Source organism: Scyliorhinus canicula, chromosome 21 (assembly GCF_902713615.1).
Source record: "Scyliorhinus canicula chromosome 21, sScyCan1.1, whole genome shotgun sequence".
NCBI lineage: Eukaryota > Metazoa > Chordata > Chondrichthyes > Carcharhiniformes > Scyliorhinidae > Scyliorhinus > Scyliorhinus canicula.
In genome coordinates, this window is record NC_052166.1 from 10,475,067 (window position 1) to 10,482,616 (window position 7,550).

The window sequence follows — 7,550 nt, forward strand, 5'->3', positions numbered from 1 at the left end:
TCCCCGACGGCCGTCAGGACACAGTATCCCTCCAGGATCTGGCACCCGCCGGATCCAGCGCCCCCTCTACCCCCACAGAAGGACCCCTCACCCTACACCCCATGATGCCACCCCCTCGCGCTCCCAAGCCCACGAGCTCGCTCCACCAGTTCCATGCACCCGCGCGGGCCAGCCCCCAGTCGAACCAGAAGAGTATGAAGCTCGGACGCAATCCTCCCTGGAGTCCGCCATCGTACCCCAGCACACAACACCCATCCAGCCACCGCAAGAGGCTGCAACCCCGGTGCTCCGCAGATCACAGCGGACAGTTCGAACACCGGACAGACTTACTTTGTAGACCACTACCCCCGCTGGACTTGATTTTTTTGCAGGGGGTGAATGTAACTTAGTAATTCACACTGTATTTACCAATACCATTGTAAGCGCAGTAGCGTTATCCAACCACTAGGGGGAGTAGCTCTGGGAATGCTCAGGGGTTTGTACAGGGCACCACCCTTGGCTCCGCCCACGACTCCTCCCCCTGGACTACTGTATAAATACCCTTGTACAGAGCCAGCCTGCAGTTCATTGAGAGTTCAACGGGTAACAGGCTGGCTCTGTAGTAAGTAGATTAAAACCACTGTTCATATCTTAAAGCACGTGTCTCGTGAATTGATGGTTCCATCAACCAGCAACACAATGAACAGAAATCCAACAGTGATTCAACCCTCTCTTTGAGGTGACAAAGGCCACCTCGACCAGCTTATCCCATCCATCCACAATGACTTACAAACATACTGCATTAACCAGTGGTCCCCTCCAGCGAGCTTCACCATTTGATAATATTACAGCAGTAACCAGAACTCAAAAGCATTTAACTGAATGTAAAGCAATTTGAGACAGTGTGAAATGTGTTGTATAAATGTCAGTTTTGTCTTCCTTTCATTAGGGCTGCATGTAGTAGGCAGGGCGAGAGGAGCAATAGTGAAATTGAAGACTGAATGCGGAGTCTCTCAGGTTAACTAATCGCAGAGCTATCAATTGATGGAAAGAAATCACTGCATTTACAAAACAATTCAACTCTGTAGCTAATACAACTGTACATTCTGACTTCTCCAGCGCCAACCCACATTATAGCCAAATTGACATTTGCTCCTTTTAAGTAATGACGCTCTTCCCATGGATCAGACAGCTACTCTTCACCTTTCCACCCCCACCTCTCCACACCCCATCCTCCTGATCCCATGAGAGGGGCTGAAAGGATTCCTCCTATTCCAGCACAATGATTGGAGGGGGCAGAGTGACCTCCTCCTGTTCCTGTGTAATGAATTGGAGGGGACAGAATGGCCTCCTCCTGTTCCTGTATAATGGACTCGAGGGGCTGAGTGGCCTCCTCCTATTCCTGGGTAACAGGCACAAGAAAGACCAAATGGCCTCCTTCTGTTCCTATGTAACAGGTTTGAGGGGCTGAATGGCCTCCTCTTGTTCCTTTGTAATAGGTAAGAGGGGAGCTGAATGGTCCCTCCTCCTGTTCCTGTGTAACAGGCTCAAGAGGGGCTGAACGGGGCTTCTTAGGCTCCTGTGTAATGGATTGCAGGGGCTGAATGTGGCACTTCTGTTCATGGGTACACTCAAGAGAGTCCGAGTGGCCTCCTCCTGTTCCTGTGTAATGGATTGGAGGGGGCTGAATGGTCGCCTCCTGCTCCTGTGTAATGGACGAGAGGGGCTGAATGGCCTCCTGTTGCTCTGCGAGCTTCACCAGAGGAAATGACATGGCAAAGTCAGCAGAGGCTGCTCTGATTGGCTGAGGTAGGCAGATGGATGAAACACACAAAAGTGGTAGATTTTAAATGATTTGTTTTTATTAGCTAACGAACCGATGAGCCTTGTTAAAGCGACACACAGTAAGTTTCAATCAAACCTCGGAATAAACAAATGCCGCAGCAGGGGGAACCACAGCCTTTAACGTGGCAATGCTTCCCTCCCCGAGTCGGTGCCCCAGACCCTCCGACCCCACCTCTGCTGGGGCAGTGAGGGCAAAAGAACCATCAAGGCATCCGCGATTAAAGGAGATCGCCAGACAAGAATCGAAAGGCCCCGGAGAGGCTCCCGCCAGACATCCAGCAGCATCATATCGTGGAGGTTGGAGAGAAGGGGGGGGGAAAGAGAGAAGGGTGGGAGGGGGGATAGAGAAGGGTGGGGGGCGAGATGGGGGGCCCCTCTCAGAAGCAAGAAGGTTGCTTCTGGGAAAAAGGAGCGTGAGGGGAGTAAACCCGGGGACTGGTTTAAGAAGCAGCAAATAACAATGGCGAAAGCAGTGAACCAAAATGCTGCAGTTGTTATTCCCTGCCATTGGGGGGTGGTGTTGCGCCAGGTTACAATGGCAATGTCCTGCTTCCGAGGTCCTTGGTGAGTTCGCGAAGAACCGAGCACCCAATCCTATACGTGAACATCAGGGCAAAATCCCTGGCTACAATTGGCACAAAATTAAGACAAAATATATCCCCCTTGCATTTGTGAATGGAGATGCTTCACAGACAGGGGTTGACACTACGATTACGGTGTACTACAACCAGTGAGCAGGCATGGACACACAGATACATCACAACACAGTCATTAACACCAGAGACAAAGCACTGAGACCGTTAGGATCCCTTTAGGGTCCAGCAACTGGGTGAAATGATTCGCGGACCAGAAATATGCGGCACGGTCAAAATCCCTCCATGTAATCTTTTATTCCATTAATAAACTCCAATCATCTCTCTTAAGCCTTCGCATCTATTGGCAGTTCAGTTGGTGCCTAAAGGGGATTCCACCAGCTCAGTCCACAAGAGCCAGCCTCATCGCCAGTATTGCGGCGCTGCTTGACCCAGGAAATGAAATGTTACAATTAACCCACCCTCCCAAACGCAATGACACACCTATGTTACATTTAAGACACAAGATGTGATGACATTTTCTAAAATGAAATTGAAGCCGCTTTCTTATTCTTGTTCTCTGTTAAGGCACTTCTGGAGCCACTCCCAGTTCCATGTTCTTCCCTGCGCCCCTCTCCATCTACTAATCTTCCTCCTCCCCAGCTTCCTTTTACTCTGGAGGACAAGGGGCGCTGGTCAATGAGGCGCAAAGGTTGAGAGAAGGCACTCCAATGCTGGAGGGGCGAGAGGGTGGAGACAGTAGTCATGAGGCTGATATTCAGGCCTCAGAATGAGGAGGGGGATTGGAATGAAGACTGCAGATCCATTGGGGATTTCCACAGTGTGGGGGATGGGGAGCGGGGAGAACATGTGGAAAAGAAGCGGTTGCAGCAAATCCAGAATATTAATTGGAACTGGATTGCAAGAATCGGGAAACAGCCATCAGGTTGAATGAAGCCCATGTCTTCCAGCCCCTCTCTCACAACAGGGCACCAGCGTCTGACTTTAAATCCAAATCAGCTCTCTTGCCCATTGTCGCAATCCTTCATTGACAGTGGCAGTTTTAACATCAACAACCCATTCCAATATACACTCGAAGCAAAGTGCCCATTTATACTTTTGCTCACAGTCTCTGTATAATTTTACAGAAACTTGATTTAATTGCCACGTAGCCTGCTCCAACTGCAGCGGAAATAACCCAAGAATCTCCGACTACCCCTCATAACTATGAAGATCTTTGTTCCAATGTAACTAAAATGGCTGGTGCGGCCGGTATATTGGGAGATGGAGGGGAGGGGGAAGGAGGGGTGGCGATGGGGAAGGTAAATGTTGAGGATGGGGCAGAAAAACAGGCACTTGGGACCTGGCTGACAGTCTGACTCATCATCATAATGATTTCAGGACTTAAATCAAGCCAGATACAACACTCCACAAGCAAATGCTAACATCTCATCTCCGGCTCCCAAATTCAGTGCCTGGATTCACTCCCCCCCCCCCCCCCCCCTGCCCCCAGTCTCACATTTACTTGATCGTTAAGACGCAGGACGTCGCTGAGGCTGCAGCCCTTGGAAACGCCGCAGCCTACATTGAACCCCCACGATTGAATCAATCCTCTCGGCTTGGCGTAGATTTCAGCACCCTCGCTCTACCTCACTAAACGTCCCCTCCTCCTCTGCCACCCCACTCCCATCCTTCCAGCACAACTTCCTGGAGGTTGTTTCTCCTTCCCAACATACACAATCCTCCATTAGCCGCTCCAATTGAAGAGAGATACTGAATCTTGGACATCCAAGTCGATTAATCTCAACTACTCATTTTTCCCACAACCTCCGATATCTTTCTCAATGAATACTTGGAAGTGTTCAGCCCTCCAATTAATTTTCTGCTGGCATTTCCTGGCACGTTGCCATCCAGTCCAGTAGGGTTGCAGTTTTACCTCCAGTTAACAAGGCCTCAAAGTGAGAGCAGGGGCAAGGCCGGAACCCCCACTCCCACCTTCCCAATGAATACCTCATTCTATATAAATTAGAAACACTGATTATATAAATAAAAACAAGAGGAGTGCAGGGCACAGGGCTTCTTCTCCAGACGTACAGTGAAGGGACTAGGTTTCAAAGCTGGGTGGGTAGAGCATGATGAGTCCCAGGCTTCAAGTAGTGTTAGGCCCGACAACGGGCTCCAGAGGCAGTTCAGACTTTGGAGCGGGAGTGGAAGAGGGTGGGAGCAGGGAACGGAATTGAGGAGGAAGGCAGAAGCCGGAGGAATGATGAGAGAGAGAGATGGAGGAGGAAGAGGTGACTGTGAGGGGAGGGAGGTCAAAGGTGACTGTGAGGGGAGGGAGGTCAAAGGTTTGGGGGTAGGATAGGGGTAAGAGGCAGGTCAGGAAGAAGCTCTGGCATTGGGAGTGGGGAAAGGTCGGAATGGGGTGGGGGTGGGGTAGGGTGGGGACAATAGGTTTGGAATTGGGAACGGCAGCATGAGGGGGCAGTGTTGGGGTGCAGGTGGGGATGGGAGTCAGGTTAATGAGGGATCTGGATTGGGAGAGACGGTGAGTTGACATCGGAATGGGTTCCTGCGATCTCATATCTGGGCCAGGCTGGGAAAACAAGGCCTGTTTCAGGTCCCCCGGACATCTTTTCATCTCAACGTCTCGAATCCCCAAATCAGGGAACATAATCTGGGGGAGCTGCGGAAAACAGGAACGAGAGGAGAAAGTTAATATTCAGTCAAAACACTCCCAGCACGGGGTTAGATACAGAGTAAAGCTGCCTCTACACTGTCCCCATCAAACACTCCCAGGACAGGTACAGCACGGGTTAGATACAGAGTAAAGCTCCCTCTACACTGTCCCCATTAAACACTCCCAGGACAGGTACAGCACGGGGTTAGATACAGAGAAAAGTTCCCTCTACACTGTCCCCATCAAACACTCCCAGGACAGGTACAGCACGGGGTTAGATACAGAGTATAGCTCCTTCTACACCGTCCCCATCAAACACCCCCAGGACAGGTACAGCACGGGGTTAGATACAGAGTAAAGCTCCCTCTACATCATCCCCATTAAACACTCCCAGGGCAGGTACAGCACGGGGCTAGATACAGAGTAAAGTTCCCTCTACACTGTCCCCATCAAACACTCCCAGGACAGGTACAGCACGGGGTTAGATACAGAGTAAAGCTCCCTCTACACTGTCCCCATCAAACACTCCCAGGACAGGTACAGCACGGGGTTAGATACAGAGTAAAGCTCCCTCTACACTGTCCCCATCAAACACTCCCAGGACAGGGGCAGCACGGGGTTAGATACAGAGTAAAGCTCCCTCTACACTGTCCCCATCAAAACACTCCCAGGACAGGTACAGCACGGGGTTAGATACAGAGTAAAGCTCCCTCTACACTGTCCCCATCAAACACTCCCAGGACAGGGGCAGCACGGGGTTAGATACAGAGTAAAGCTCCCTCGTCACTGTCCCAATCAAATGCCCCGAGGACAGGTGTGGCATGCCCCACCACACATTTGCTACCTTTTCACCACCCCTGTCCCACCCCATATCTGTCACCAGCTCTCCTCCCCTTCTTCATGCCGGGCTGGTTTAGCTACACTGGGCTAAATAGCTAGCTTGTAAGGCGGCAGCGCGGGTTCAATTCCCATACCGGCCTCCCCGAACAGGCACTGGAATGTGGCAACTAGGGGCTTTTCACAGTAACCACTGAAGCCTACTTGTGACAATAAGTGATTATTATTATTATCCCCGCCTATCGTTCATGCTTCCCCCTCCCCACAACAGCCTGTTCTCCCCACCCCTACTCTCAGGCACATCAACCAGAGGCAGGGTCAGTCTAGATGTGGACAGGGATGTGTAAACACCTGCCCCTCTCTCCCGTGTATATATGTCCACTGTGATGAGTTGTTAATACAGATTTGCTGTTAATGTAGCTGATACGAGTGGGACTGCTTCAGCAGGTGCCCACGCTGTCCGCTGTGCCATGGCTAACCTGTGGCCGCTGGTACGTGCTGCTTCTGCTTCAGACTGGGGAAGATAAGATAGGCATCATAGGCGAAGACCGCAGCTGCGATTAAACCGAAAACCTGTTGCAGAAAGGAGATAAGTTTGTGAGAGAATGAAAGAGAGTGGAGTCCCGCAGGGATCAATTCCGGGCCGGGGTCCCGCAGGCATCAGTGCTGGCGTCCCGCGGGGATCGGTGTGGGGGTCCCGCGGGGATCAGTGCCGGGGCCCCGCGGGGATCAGTGCCGGGGCCCCGCGGGGATTGGTGGGGTCCCGCGGGGATCAGTGCCGGCGTGCCGCGGGGATCAGTGCCGGGGCCCCCGAGATGGGAAGAGAGAGATTGGAAGAGAGAGAGACAGGGAGAGGGAGACGGGGAGGGAGAGAGGGATGGGGGGAGCGAGAAAGAGAAAGAGAAAGAGAAAGAGAAAGAGAGAGAAACAGAGAGTGAGTGAGTGAGTGAGTGAGTGAGTGAGTGAGTGAGTGAGTGAGTGAGTGAGTGAGTGAGGTGAGTGAGTGAGTGAGTGAGTGAGTGAGTGAGTGAGTGAGTGAGTGAGTGAGTGAGTGAGTGAGTGTGAGTGAGTGAGTGAGTGAGTGAGGTGAGTGAGTGAGTGAGTGAGTGAGTGAGTGAGTGTGAGTGAGTGGTGAGTGAGTGAGTGAGTGAGTGAGTGAGTGAGTGAGTGAGTGAGTGAGTGAGTGAGTGAGTGAGTGAGTGAGTGAGTGAGTGAGTGAGTGAGTAGGGCGGGCGGAGTGAGGAGGAGATACAGAGATCCGGAGAGAGAGAGAGAGAGAGAGAGAGTGTGTGAGTAGGGCGGGCGGAGTGAGGAGGAGATACAGAGATCCGGAGAGAGAGAGAGAGAGAGTGTGTGAGTAGGGCGGGCGGAGTGAGGAGGAGCTACAGAGATCCGGAGAGAGAGAGAGAGAGAGAGAGTGAGTGAGTGAGTAGGGGCGGGCGGAGTGAGGAGGAGATACAGAGATCCGGAGAGAGAGAGAGAGAGAGATGGAGAGAGAGGAACGGGGTGAGAGACAAGGAGAAAGAGATGTGGAGAGAGAGAGAGAGAGAGAGAGAGGTGAGAACGAGACGCGGGGAGAGAGGCAGGAGAGAGACAGATGAGGAGATAGAGTGACGGAGAGGGAGAGGGGGACAGAT

At 52.0% G+C, this 7,550-nt stretch overlaps 1 long non-coding RNA gene across 1 annotated transcript; it reads right to left on the reverse strand.

Annotated features, from left to right (window-relative positions):
• Positions 1-1,819: 1,819 nt before the first annotated feature.
• Positions 1,820-6,506, reverse strand: LOC119955687. The gene is made up of 2 exons (XR_005458515.1): positions 6,393-6,506; positions 1,820-5,082 (listed from the first exon to the last, which is right to left on the reverse strand). It is a non-coding gene; the product is annotated as an uncharacterized LOC119955687 (long non-coding RNA).
• Between the last annotated feature and the right edge of the window lie 1,044 nt (positions 6,507-7,550).